Below are 14,958 nucleotides of genomic sequence, written 5' to 3'. Positions count from 1 at the left end.
CGTACAAACTTCTTACAGAGACAGTAGCAGAACTGAACCTGGGTCGTCGGCACTGTATGAGCATGACACTAACTGCTATAATACCGTGCCACCCCCAATTATGGCCTTTAGTTATAGAAAATTAATTATGGCCCAGAAGGCATTTTCTGTTACTTAAGATCTTTCAGTTAGAAACAAATTCGATTTAATTTGACAATATATTACCCTGAAAGTTCAAAGCCCACAGTAAATTACCAGAGTACACGCTGTGTACAGTATGTCACCAAATACTACCCTGAGATTCATTTTCTTGAGGGCATTCACAATAAATACAAAGAAACACAATACAATCAATGAAAAACTACACACAAAGACAAACCAGTGTGCAAAAGATACCAAGAAGTGCAAATACAAAAAAAAAGACAAAATAATAGATAAATACAGTACTGTGCAAAGCCTTAGGCACATATATAGCTAGGGCACCTAGTACTTTTGTACAGTATGGTATTTTAATGCAGAGCAGACAGTGTGTTTGTAAATATGGTGGGAGCAAAGGATGTTATGAAAGTGAGGTTGTGCCGTGGGAGGTGTGTGGGACAGGTGATAGAGAAGAAGTGCCACAGGTGCAGACACACCCAGCCTTGAGAGATGAGGTAAGGTCATCTGGTTCCAAACAATTATTTTATTGATCATTACAGAATGTCTTTCTGGTGCTTCCTATTCCCTTCCCTCTCCCTTCCCCTTTTCCCAACCATGATTCCCCTCTCCCTGCCCGCTTCCCACTCTCAGTCCACAATAGAAACTGAGGTTTATTACTCATTACTGAAGTATCAGGTTTATTACTCATTTATGTCATGAATTTTGTTCTTATTTTTGCGGCAGCAGTACAATGCAATACATGAAATTACTGCACTAGTGTGCCAAAGTCTTAGGCACCCTAGCTATATGTACTTTTGCACAGACTGTAAGTAATAAATAATATTGAGAACAGGAGCTATATAGTGCTTAAAAGTGAGCATACAGGTTGTGGAATCAGTTTTGGAGTGAGTGAAATTATCCACACTCGTTCAGGGGCCTGATGGTTGAGGGATAATAACTGTTCTTGAACTGGGTGGCTTGTAACCAAAGACTCCTGTAACTCCTTCTTGATGGCAGCAGTGAGAGGACAGCATGGCCTGGATGTCGTGGTCATTGATGATAGATGCTACTTTCCTATAACAGCACACCTTGTAGATGTACTCAACGACCGAGAGGGCTTTACCTGTGATGCACTGGGCTATACCTAATACTTTTTTTTAGGTTCTTCCATTCAAGGGCATTGGTGTTTCCATACCAGGCTGTGAAGCAACCAGTCAGTATATTTGCCATCATGGATCTACAGAAACTGGCAAAATGTGGGATGACATGTCAAATCTTTGCAAACTGCTAAAGAAGAGGTGGCACTTACATACTGGACCCAGGTCAGATCCTTTAAAACAATAATGTTGATGATTTTAAAGGATGCCGACCCTCTCCACCTCTAAGCTCATAATGAAAGAATGGCTCAAGGACCTCTGGTTTCCTTCTCCTGCAGTCAATAATCACCTCCTTGGCCTTGCTGACATTGAGTGAGAGATTGTTGTGGCACCATTCAGCCAGATTTTCAATTTCCCAACTATATGCTGATTTGTCACCACCTTTGATTTAGCCAACAGCAATGTGCGATCAGCAAACTTAAATATGGCATTGGAGCTGTACTTAGCCTCACAATCATAAGTATAATGCGAGCAGAGCACAGGGCTAAGCAGAAGGTCTCGTGATGCACCTGTGCTGATGCTTGTTGTTGAGATGTTGCAGCCAATCCAAACTGACTGGGCAGGAAATCGAGGATCCAGTTGCAAAAAGAGGTATTGAGGCTTAGGTCTTGGAGCTTTTTGATTATTACAGAAGGAATTATGGTGTTGAATGCAGAGCTAGTGTCAATGAAAAGCATCCTGATGTATCATCTTCCCTGTCCAGATGTTCCAGGGTAGCATGAAGTGCCAATGAAATGGTGCTACTATGGATCCAAGTTAGAGCAGATCCGAGTTGTTCTTCAGGGAGGATCTGATATATTTCATCACCAACCTCTCAAACCCACCTCCCCACTCTCCGCTGTGATCCAGACACAGGAGCCCTCTCAGGAACACCTCAACACAGTGAATGTAGCAACACACTAAGATTCTTCAATGAAGGGCATATGTACAAAATTAAGGGAGGGAAGTTTAGGGGAGACATCAGGGGCAAGTTTTTTTTTATAACACAGAAGGTTGTGAGTGCCTGGAATGACTTGCCAGGGATGGTGGTGCAGGCTAAAACATTAGGGGTATTTAAGAGCCTCTTGGACAGGCACATGGATGAAAGAAAAATGGAGGGTTATGGGGTAGTGTGGGTTTAGTACTTTTTTTAAGGATTATATGGGTGGGCACAACATGGAGGGCTGAAGGGCCTGTACTGTGCCGTAGTGTTCTATGGTTCTATGGTAGTGTATGCAGACATTAAGCCAGATTTTATTGTTTTTCAGATGATTTTCCAGACAGAAACTCCAGCTAACTTCAGTGCAAAGGTCAGTTTGCTCTTGACTTCTGCCTCTAAGTTTTGCAATACAATAGTCAGAAATGAGCTGGAGGACAGCCGCTGCTACATCTGGTTCCTCAAATTCAAGACAAGTATAGCTGCCGTTGGTGGGATTTATATGAATTGGGCCAATGACCTTCACCATAAAGGCAATTCAAGAGAGGTAGTTTATTTTTCTTTCATTTAAATTAACACATTTAATTAATTTATAGAAAATGTAGAACACAGAACAGTATAGGTCATTCAGCCCATGATGTTCTGCTGAACTTTTAACCTGTTCTAAAATCAATCAAACCTTTCCCTCCCACATAGCTCTAGATTTTTCTTTCATCCATGTGTTATCTAAGAGTCTCTTAAATGTGCCTAATGTATCTGCCTCTACCACCACCCCTGACAATGCATTCCACACACCTATCACTTTCTGTGTGAAAAAGTATCCTTCCCCACTACACTTTCCTCGCAACACCTTAAAGCTATGCCCCCTTATATGAATCTTGGGAAGAAGCCTCTGGCTGTCCCATCCATCTATGCCTCTACCAAGGCACCCCTCATCCTGCTTCTCTCTAAAGAGGATCGACCTGCCTTGCTCAAACTTTCTACTTAAGACGGGTTCTCGAATAATCCAGGCAGCATTCTGATAAATCTCTGTAGCCCCTCTAAAGCTTCTTATAATGAGGCGACTAGAACTGAACACAATACTCAAAGTGTGTAAAGGTGTTACTTACATTTTAAATCTTCTTCAGTTACATAAATTTGAAAAGTTTATAAATAGCCCTGATTATTGGACACAATTAAAATGTGTTTGAAGGCCTTTGACAGTAACAAACAGTCAAAAGGCCATTAGTGTAGATTGGTGGGCAAGAGCATTGTATATTTTGCTTGGGACTGAGTTGTCACTCACAACCCTCCCAGTGTTATGGTAACAACACTGACAATCAGAACCATGGGAATCACAAAGATAAGCACATCACAGACAGCCCAATGGAACAGAAATCCAAAATCTTGTGGTAAATTTTAAGGAACAGCTGAGAAAAAGAGACATAGGTGAAGTTTAGAGAGGGAATTCTAGAACTCTTAGCCTTTATAGTTAATGGACAGCTGCCAAAAAATGAGGTTAAGGTAATCAAGACGCCAGTAACTGAGGAACACAAAGTCCTCGGAAGTTTACAGGGTTATAGAAAATTATTCCATAATTGCTTACATCAGAGTTAAGGCAGCTCAGAAATCTTGATGCACTTTATATATTTGTTTAAAAAGTTCACATTCAATCCTGCATGAAGTACAAACTGCCCTTTTGGCTTATGTTATTGAATGAAATAATGAAATTCTTCTAACACAGCCAAGTAAAGAAAGGGAGACATTTTCCTTGACAAAAATAGAAAAAAATGTCACCATATGTTTACTAAATGCTTAAAGCAGCAACAGCACCGTTTCCCACTCCCAAAATTTGATCACATTCACTTCAATCTAAATACATAACACAAATGCTACTTTTATGCAAATTTAGTTTAAGCAAATGATGGCCAATTTCAACATCAGCATCTACTAAACTGATACAGGTATAATTAAATTTCTCTTTAACTTTGCATTAAACAGCAATAATAAAACTATCTACTCATTGCACTACTGGCTGTGCTGAATACCATATGTTTATACTTCCAGAACCAACCTGATTGTATTCCAAGAGAAGCATAGACAACCGATCTGTTTGCCAGTGTCCTTTTTTGCACTTTCCTTTCTGTAAACTTTCCCCCCTTGTGTTGGAACAAGATTCTTTTGGTACTGCTGAGCATGGCTGTTTGATTGGTGGTCCTGATACAAGTCCTTGATCGTGCTGACTGAACTTCCTGTTTACATAAACTGAAAGCTGGCTAAGTAGCACTAAACCTCTCCAAGTCCTCGGTGCGCAGCGTGTTATTCTGATAGTTCCTAAATATCCCCCAAAACATTATCACCTGAGTGGAGCCTTGTTTTAAGAAGTCCTCCTTTTGCAACACTGAGAGTGTAGCTGCCGTTTAACATCACTGCTGTGTCAGCCAAGGTCTCCAATAATTAACCTGATATTGCTGCTACATCAGCCAGGGGCACAGTTCAGTGGCCTTTGCAATTAGATACATACTGAAGTAAATGAAGTGTGATTTTTATAAACCATGTCACATGTTTTAAGATTTAAAATACATGCTTCTTGGAACTTATTATACTCCTGGGTAAATTAAATTTGCTTACATGCTTTTTGAACTTGAGGTGAAAATGGATTTTGTACAGCATTGCAATTAAAATCATCACTGTTACTTTCGTTTAGGAGAGAAGAATGAGTCAAGGTCTGACTCACTACTACTGAATCTCACAGTTGGCCAGTATTTCTCATGTTATTGCCAGAAACACTGAATTCTTCATTATTCAGTGCAGTCGTACTCAACGTCTGCGTTTCTGCATACACCACCAAATAAATGAAAGTATAATCAAGCGTTTGATTCTCTTGTCTCAATGAATTTGTTTTTGTCAATGATAGAAGATTTCCCATCAAGCTCTGGAAGGTCACGCAAGCGTAAGTGGGATGTCCCCCAGTAGACGAGTTGCCAACATTCGCAGCACAACAGATGGATGTAGAAATGCCACTCACAGAAGATACTACACAATTATATTTCTTCCCCCCCCCCCAATCCAATAAATGACTCCAAGAAAATAAGCTTCAAGGTAGTACAAGTTAAGTACTTCTTATCCAAAATTCAAAAATCCACAAGCCTCTGAAATCCTAATTTTTTTAACCACTGGAATGATGTCACAAATGGAAAATTTCACAAGATGCTGGGAAGGTTCCCAGGTGATGCACAGGATTCTGCACACCACAGACATCCCAAAGTATCTCAATATATTGATGCAAAATCCAAAATACTTTTGGCCTCAAGTATTTCAGACAGGGGATGCTCAACTGTACTTGGTAACATATATACTTCTTCGAAGTTACTTTGAACATTCCACAGAGAACTGTGAAGACTTCAGACTCTGAATTTGTATTCCAGTTACTAGCCCCATCATAGAACTGCCAGCATCTGAGCTGAAGTATAGTTGCACCAATCATTCTCTTGTGCTCTTGACCTCACTGCAATTATAAATGCTTTAAAATTTGTTTATCTGCTCTGTACAAGTGCCAGTCCTGATAACTCCTAAAGGCACTCTAACATTCTTTGTTGCTTGTATGTTCTTTCAGAAGTATATAATTAAAACAGTTGAAAATGGAACACAACTACTTTGTTTTCATCTATTCCCCCCCCCCCCCCCCCCAAGGGTATCATGACACCAGCCACCTTCCATTTCTTAAGTCTGATGTTTGATTGTTTAACCAGAGCTGGTCTCTTAAGGTACACAGTCTGCACGTGCACTCCTGAAATCTGCCAGTGGTCTGTCCATTTTAAAATTCTAAGAGTTGAGTACACTATCTTGCTCAAAAGTCCAGTACAAAATTTAATGAGTGTCATTGTCTGAAAAGCCATATTTTGCATAAAATATTGAACTGACAAATATTAAATCCAAAGTCAAGAGTCAACTGTGGTCCAGGTGCGGGTCAATCAGATAAGGCTGAATAACTGTTTGGAACGGACTAGTTGGGCAAGGGGACTGTTGCTGTGCTTTAGTACTCAATGACTATGAAATCTTGAACTTCTCACTTCAGCAGCTTCATTTATACCAGTACCTAGGAAGAACACAGTAACAGCAATCATCCAGTCGCACTAACATTAACTGTGATGAAGTGCTTTGAATAGTTAGTGATAAAATATATCAACTCCTGTCTGAGTGTTTGCCTATTTGCCTACCATCACAAGAAGTCCGCAGCAGATGCTATTTCATTGGCTCTTCAAACAACTTGGACAGTAAAGATGCATTTATCAGAATGCTCAGCATTCAATACTAACAACCCCTCAAAATAATGAATAAGCTTCAAGGTCTCCATACCTCTTTGGATCTTCAATTTAGCTAGAGGGTGATGGCTGCGAAGGCCAAATCATCGAGTATATTTAAAGCAGATGCTTAGGTTCTTATATTAGGAAGAGTCTCAAAGCTTACAGGAAGAAGACAGCAGAATAGGTTTGAAATGGAAAACAAATCAGCTGTGATCAAATGGAAGAACAGATTTGATGGGCTGAATGTCCAATGGTCTACGGTCTAAATCACTAAACTCCCATTGTGGGAGCTCATCCCACTTCCTACCTACGTGGTTATAACAATATGGACCACACGTGATGATGCACCCTCCCTTTTCAGAATGTTTTGTGCCCCCTCAGAGACATCTTTGAACTGGGCTCCAGGCAGATAATCGAGCCACAGAAATGCCTGTTGGTTTCACTGTGCCTAACTGCAGAGTTCCCCCGTCACCTGTACTTCAAACTGTACAATATGCCAGTCATGGTGTCAATGATGGGGGCTGCTGTTGTCGCTTTTCCATGGGAAGCCATTCTTCCTCAGCAGTTTCTAAACCCTTTAGAGTTATTATGAATGTTTATTTTTCATTGTTAAAGAAACAACTAGCGTAACATAACAGAGGAGAGTCGCAGTGGTCAGGTCTCTGGCACTGAGTCTGCCTCTGTGGCTCTGACAGGAAGGGGAAAGAAGGGGTACGCTTTCTGTGGGCGAGAATGAGATTCCCAAATGGTATGTTGCCCCCACCCCCTCCCCGGGTGCCAAGATCCAGGATGTTTCAGATGAGTCCTCAGTATTCTTAAGTGGGAGGGTGAACAGCCCAGAAGTTGTATCCATGTAGGAACCAGTAACATGGGCAGGACGAGTTGAGAGGTTCTGCAAAGGGAGTTCAGGGGGTTAGGTGCTAAGTCAAAGGGCAGGACCTCTAGGGATGTGATTGCAGGATTGCTACCCGTGTCACATGCTAGTGAGGCTAAAACTAGGAAGCTTATGCAGTTTAATACATGGCTGAAGAGTTGGTGTAGGAAGCAGAGCAAAAGATTTTTGAATCATGGGGCTCTATTCCAGGGATGGGTTTGCACCTGAACTACTGGAGGGGGTCTAATATCCCAGCAGGGTTCGTTAATTCTGCACCGGGGTGGGGGGGGGGGGGGGGTTGAGTGTTAAAGTAAAGTTGCAGGCGATTGGGAACCAGAGTGCCAGAACAGTTAGTGCAGAGGTTGTGGAGGCAGATATTGGTAAGATGTTGGCAAAAAGACACTGATGGGAGTTGTATACAGACCCCCAAACAGTAGTAATGATCTTTCAAGAATCACCATATTCTAGAATGGTTCCAGAAGACTGGAACATTGCAAATGACACTCCACTTTTCAAGAATGGAGAGAGGCAGAAGAAAGGAAACTATAGGCCAGTTAGTCTGACCTCAGTGGTTTGGAAGTTGTTGGAGTCGATTTTTAAGGATGAGGTCTTAGAGCACTTGGAGGCACATGACAAAATAGGCCATAGTCAACGTGGTTTCCTCATCAGAAAATCTTGCTTGACAAATCTGTTGAAATTCTTTGAAGAAGTAACAAGATGATAGACAAAGGAGAATCTGTTGATGTTTTGCACCTGGATTTTCAGAAGGCCTTTGATAAGGTGCCACACGAGACTGCTTAACATGCTACAAGCCCGTAGTATTACATGAAAGATTCTAGCATAGATAAAGCAGTGGCTGATGGGTAGGAGGCAAGGAATGGGAATAAAGGGAGCCTTTTCTGACTGGCTGTCAGTGACTAGTGGTGTTCTATGGGGGTTTGTGTTGGGACTGATTCTTTTTACATTATATGTCATGATTTGGATGATGGAATTGATGGCTTTGTTGCAGTTGGCAGATGAAATGAAGATAGCTGGAGGGGGGAGGTAGTCTTGAGGAAGTAGAGAGGCTGCAGGACTTAGATTAGGAGAATAGGCAAAGAAATGGCAGATGGAATACACTTCGTAGAAAAAAAATTTAATGGTTGACTCTTTTCTAAATGGAGAGAAAATACAAAAAAACTGAATGCAAAGGACTTGGGAGTCCTTGTGCAGGATTCCTTAAAGGTTAATTTGCAGGTTGGGTCAGTGGTGAGGAAGGCAAATACAGTGTTGGTATTCATTTCAAGAGGACTAGAATATAAAAGCAAGGATGTAATGCTGAAACTTTATAAAGCATTGGTGTGGTCTCAATTGGAGTATTGTGAGCAGGTTTGGACCCCGTATCTTAGAAAGGGTGTGCTGAAAATCATTCCAGGATTGGATGGTTTGTCCATCCTCTGAGCAAAGATGATCCTTTTAAGTTCTCCTGAAATATTTCACCTCACTCCTTAAACTTATGACTTCTGGTCCCACCCAACCTCAGTGGAAAAAGCCTACTTGCATTTACCATAGAACCATAGAACATTACAGCACAGAAACAGGCCTTTTGGCCCTTCTTAGCTAATCTAGCTAATTCTTACCTAATCTGTTTCCTCATATCTTGCACACCTCTACCAAATCTCCCCTCATTCTCCTACACTCCAATGAAAACAGTCCTAATCTATTAAACTTTTCCCTTTATCTCAGCTCAAGTCCCGCCAACCTCCTTGTAAATTCTCTCCACACTTTTCAATCTTATTGATATCTTTCCTGTAGGTAGGTGACTAGAACTGCACACAATACTTCGAATTTGGCCTTATTGATGTCTTAATACAACATAACATCCTAACTCCTGTATTCAGTGCTCTGACTTATGAAGGTCAGTGTGCCAAAAGCTCTCTTTATGACCTTATCTGTCAATGTTTAAGAAGAAATTGCAAAGATTAGGAACTTGACGGTTTAAGGCACATCCATCAACGGTGGCATGATCAAGAAGGCACAAATGGAGCTCTCTCGGAGGATGCAGTGGAAGGTGAGACAATTGAGAGGAGGAGTGATGTGGGTAGATGTGGTTTTAAACATCAGGTTTATGAAGGGTAGAACATGAGAAACCAGCCAGAAATGTGTGCTGACATAGTCAAATCCAAAGATAATAAAGATTATCATTAGGAACTTTCTTGTTAAGCAGGACATTAGATAATATATCTTGCATGGCACTTGAGCTGAATAGCAAACATTTTATTGCAGTAATTACAATTGCCCCTTCCTAGTAATAAGACCTGGTACATGGATTATTCATGCACTTAAGTAAAGCAAACTAATATTCTTTCTACAATTATTATTAGTGACACTGACTAACTAACTTGACTATTAGCTGTCAGAGTTCACCCAGCTGCAGCAAAGATATTTTTCTGCAGTGCAAGTTCACAACCTGCTTGATTGCAGTTGAGCAGGAGCCTCTTCATCACACTAACAATTCAGAGCAGTCACTCCTTATTCCTGGCAGAGAATGGAAATCAAAGAATGTGCTCTCCCTCTGACCATAACTAAAATTACTCTATTTCTTCCAACACATAAATATAACAAATTCACAAAATTGGCAAACACTGCTCCTAAAACTAAAGAAGTCAAAAGTAAGACATTAACACTGCTTTTCAGTTTGAAGTCAACACTTCTCTGAATGTGATTAAACATACCTTTGAGAGGGCTCCTTTCACTTTTATGTAACACCACTGAAGGAAATTAGTGAAGTTAGCACCGATAAAATTCCCAACAATGGAATTCCAAGAACTTTTCATTTCCGTTTCCTCCCCATATATAAAGACATGACAGTGCAATTGCCAAATGTGTCTCCCACTCACAGTAAAACATAATTCTCAATCCCAAGTTGTTTATACACACACACAAAATTTTGGTTGATCTTTCCTGATCCTGTTATACCATACTTACTATCTATAGACTTGCTGAGTATGCCTGCAGAAAATTGAATCTCAGGGTTCTATGCAGTGATATACATGTACATTGATAATTAAATTATAATAAGAAAAATATTCAGTGAATTTTTAATATATTTTACATATTGTACTATACTGCTGCTAAGCAACATATTTCACAACATCTGTTCAAAGTAAACCTGGAGCTTCATTTTCTTGTGGGCAGACTCAGCAAATCTATAGAATAGTAACTATAACAGGATCAATGAAAGATCAACCAGAGCCCAGAAAACAACTGTGCAAATGCAAATATAAATAAGTAGCAACCAGTAATGAGAACGAGATAAAGAGTCCTTAAATTGAGATAATTGATCGTGGGAACATCTCAAGGGACGGGCAAGTGAGTGTAGTTATCCCCTTTTATTCAAGAGCCTGATGGTTGAAGGGTAGTAACTGTCAATAATTCCGATTCTGGCAAGAACCTACTCCTCCCCAACCCAAACATCACATTGTGTTACCGGGACATAAAGTGCTGACCAAACCACTGCACAGTTACTAAAATCAATTTTGTGCTTTGCCCATTTTTCTGTCTCATCCTTGTACCTTCTCTGGTTCAAACAACTGTAGATCCAAGCCCTCAAAAAGTAGTCAACTATACATAAAGTCATACCGATAGACAGTATGGAAACTTGGGCTTCGTGCCAACCATAGAGCGTTGATGTTATAGACTCCTATTCTAATCAGTTCAATTCTTCCTACCTTCCCTCACACTCCTCCTCTCTCCCCACCCCCATAGATTCTGTCTCGTACCTGCACACTCGGTAGCTGTTAATTAATTAAATCAACCTGCAACTTTTTTTTTGGGGGGGGGGATGCTGGAAGAAACTGGAGCATGCAGAGGCAAGTTCTGTGGTCACAGCGAGCGTGTGCAAGCTCCACGAAGGACAACATAAGAGGTCAGGTTTGAACTTGGGGGAGCAGACACACACTCAATGCTTCAGCCCCTCCACCAAAAGATTTCTGAACGGACAATGAATTCATGAACACTACTTCACTATTTTTGCTCTTTTTCACTACTTATTTAATTTTAAACCAATATTTCTTATTATAATTTTATGTCTTGCACTGTAGTGCTGCTGGCAAAGCAACAGATTTCATGACATGTGTCAATGATAATAAACCTGATTCAGTTATATTAGCTCCGTCACTCTGAGCATCGGCATGTCCAGAGGCTTTTTAATGCACAGCACATTAAATGTTAATTCTGAGGAATTAAGAGACTTCAATGCTACAGAGTACAGCCCGAGAGGCCGACTGTCAGCTTCTATCCTGTTCTGCGCAAGGGAACAGCTGGGAGAACTTCAGGCAGCAAGCACCAAATAGAACGGCTACATACCGATAACTAAGGGCACGGGAGGGAGGAAGAAATCAGTCAGGCGGCCATCTGTGCAGGACAGTGAAGGAACTTTTGAACTGCTTCGAGCAAGCCAAACAAATGTAAATAGCCTCAGAAGCCTCTGCTTCAGGTTTTCCCATGCTTGGTTTGATGACAAGGATGAAGTTTTTGTCCTCTATGCAGGTCTGGGCAATAATCACACTGAAGCGCATACAAATTAAATCAGATAATGCATAGTTAGATCAGGGATCTTTCTAGGGGTTTTACACAAGCCTGCAACAACAGGTTAAGAATAATTTATATAAGTGGCAGTGGATCAGAGGGTCATTCCCTGCTTTTTGCCAAATGGGCAAGGTTAAAATCATCATTAATAAAACAGGCAACAGAATGAAAATCAACTTATGCCAACCAACATTACTTAAACTTGGAAAGTATCTATTACACAAACGTATTTTCCGTCCTCAGTTAAACAGCTGAGAAAACCAAAGGTTTAGTTGAGGTAATATTGTTCCACATCAGTCGGTCATAAATTTGGAATGACGTGAACTCTTAAAATATGGGCAAAACAAGGCACTCACTCATGCAGCTTAATCTGTTGCCCAAAATATTTCACAGTCCAAAAAGCTTTTCCTTGTACCTGCTGTTTTTCCGTGAATCCCATGGCTTTTTCCCTCAGTTCACTTCGGCATTGACTGCTTCCTCAGAATCTCTGTCCAGGGCAGCTGGTGCCCTGAGCTAATCTTCTCTGAGAAGGTTATCATTCCCGCATGTCTGTTAATTAGTGTAAATCACCTACTGGCTCTTACTGCAGGGGGTGAAGGAGGCAGCGTGGCTAACCGCTGTCTGAAGTGTGCAGCCCAGCTGCTAACTAACTGGATTGTACTGTCGCACTCAGCTCGTCGACAAGCACTGTTTTCTATTTTCTCTGGCATCTGACTGCATGTGCTTGGCTGCTGGGCGCTGCAATCTTATTCGCACTTGGCCGTTTTCTTGCTCGTCACGTGCTGAAGAGAGGAGGACCCTATCCCTACCCGGATACGTGAGATGCCTCCACCGTTCATTTCCATTAATCGCCCTCCCCCTGTTGCTTCCTCACATCTTATATCAATCAGCATCAAGGAAAATACAGCTCGCCCTCTAGGTTCGAAGGAAAGCTACTTTAAGGCCACCCAGCTGAAGTCATTAGAATGCCTGATCCGGGCAGTGAAATTGTTTATAACACACCCACTAATGCTTCCTGCCTGGAATGAATGGGAGCATAAATAAAACAAAACTCTGCTTTTCTTTGGAAAGCAAGATCGCATGCAGTCCTTACACAAATGTGTCTTTAAAAATGCTAGAACTAAAAGAATTTCACTTTGTAAACTCAAGGGATTGTGCAGATGCTGGAAACCTTGAGCAACACACAAAATGCTGGAGGAATTCAGTAAGCTAACAGCATCAATGGAGGGGAATAAATAGTCAACACTTTGGGCTGCAATCAGGACTGGAAAGGAAGGGAGCAGAACCCAGAATGTGGCAGAAAGGGAACGACTACAAGCACTTTAGCTTAATTTGTATATGTATATTTGCATAGCATTAGATTAAGTGCTCAGGAACAAAATGGGTCACTGAGTCCAACATGTGCATGTTGAGAAGACGAATATCGGAGTTGTATTGTACATGCATACTCTGACAATAAAATAAACCCTTGATATTCATGGTACTCGTGAACCTCCATCCATCCTCTTTGTTTAACCCTGCCAACATTTATGGATCTTCACTACATCACATTTCCCAAGAAACTTTTAATGGAAATAAAATGGATACTTTACATAAATAATAAATTCCTCATAAAAGCATTTCTGTCATGCGATGGCAGAAGTGACATATTGGAGGCCATGTTTAATGGGTTTTCTAGTAAGGATCCAAGTTGGGAGATACAAAGTAAGTGCACACGTGACTGTTGGTGTAATTTTCTAATTGAATGGGTAACTGACTGATATTTCCCTTTGTGGAATAATAAATAGAAAGACCACCTTTTTAAAACAATAAAGTAGGATGAGAGAAAGAGGAGGGAAGGAAGGGGTGCTTGCTCACACATTTTATTAATTTTGCAGCTGATGCTTGTAATTTCCCATTCCCACTAATTATTTCTTCATTTTCCCTGCAATTAACTACAAGAAAATTAATCATTCGAGTCAAGTAAGATGTTCTCCTGAAGTTGTCCATTGGTAGGTAGTCAAATGGCTGTAGAGGCTGATCCCAGAACAATCCTGCCCACTTCGCCATTGGCTGATCGCCACAGGATATAATCGGGAATGTTAGGGTGCATTCCTTTAATGGAGAATGCCTGCGCATGGCTTTGTTAACATGGTGAGGCCGATGCACAGGCAGCCACCACACGGGTCATGACAGATCAGGGTCAGGGTCTAATGGGATGGAGTGTAAGACAATTGGAGACCCTTCACGTTTGTAGCCTTCCTCTACCGTCACTGTCGTTGTGATGTGTCATCACCTTCCACCTGCCCCACTGCTGACATCTTGGTTGGATCGCTCCATGACTGAACCCTCCCCCCCTGACCTTACCACCGTGGGCAAACCTACCAGGAGCTAAGTGCCGGACAGCTGAACTCCAGACGACATCACTCCCAGGATCTCTGGAGCCCACGAGCCTCTGCGAAGCTCAAGGTAGTGTAAGGCAACATATGTGTACTTTGACAATCAAATTACTTCAAACTTTGAATTTTGAAGTCAGAGCACCAGTCAATAAACTAGGCCTCACTGCCAAGGAACTGAGTCAGGTCATGCCCACAAGTTGCATTAGTACTAATGTGTTCGAGCAAATGTACATATATTCCCCAGACGCTAGTGGCAACGATGATTAAAACTGGCAGGGTGGAAGTAGGTGGTCACATTGAATTACAGACAGGCTTCTGATGCTGGGGGAGGGCAGGTGCATATAGGTCAGGCCGCAGGAATGACTCTGCCAATGCTTGTTATCCTCTCGTTCGGTTTCTCTCACCGCAGCACCTACTCAAAGCTGGTGGTGCACCCCCTCAAACTCTAACACGATCGCAAACTCAAGTGGGTTGAACACTCTGGCCTCTGCACTGCTTACAGACCCCAACACGGCAAGGTAGTGCCACCCTGTAACAGCGCCAGTGACCCAGGTTCAATTCCGCCCTTGTCTGTAAGGAGTTCCTATGTTCTCCCTGTGACCACGTGGGTTTCCTCTGACTGCTCCAGTTTCTTCCCACGTTGTACAGAGGTGCAGGTTAA

General features: G+C 41.6%; 1 protein-coding gene across 2 annotated transcripts in view; it reads right to left on the bottom strand.

Annotated features, from left to right (window-relative positions):
• pdzd2 (PDZ domain containing 2) overlaps positions 1–14,958 on the bottom strand; it is a 457,654-nt gene that overhangs the window by 272,705 nt on the left and 169,991 nt on the right. Inside the window, exon 1 of one of the 2 annotated variants that reach the window (XM_073064259.1) lies at positions 12,335–12,665. The exons of the other annotated variant lie outside the window; for it this stretch is intronic. The gene's annotated coding sequence lies outside the window, so the exon portion shown is untranslated. Of the gene's footprint in view, positions 1–12,334; positions 12,666–14,958 lie in introns of those variants that run through there. 2 annotated transcript variants of the gene reach the window in all.

This window comes from Hemitrygon akajei, chromosome 13 (genome assembly GCF_048418815.1).
Source record: "Hemitrygon akajei chromosome 13, sHemAka1.3, whole genome shotgun sequence".
NCBI classification, from domain to species: domain Eukaryota; kingdom Metazoa; phylum Chordata; class Chondrichthyes; order Myliobatiformes; family Dasyatidae; genus Hemitrygon; species Hemitrygon akajei.
This window is presented reverse-complemented; position numbering and strand designations above follow the sequence as displayed.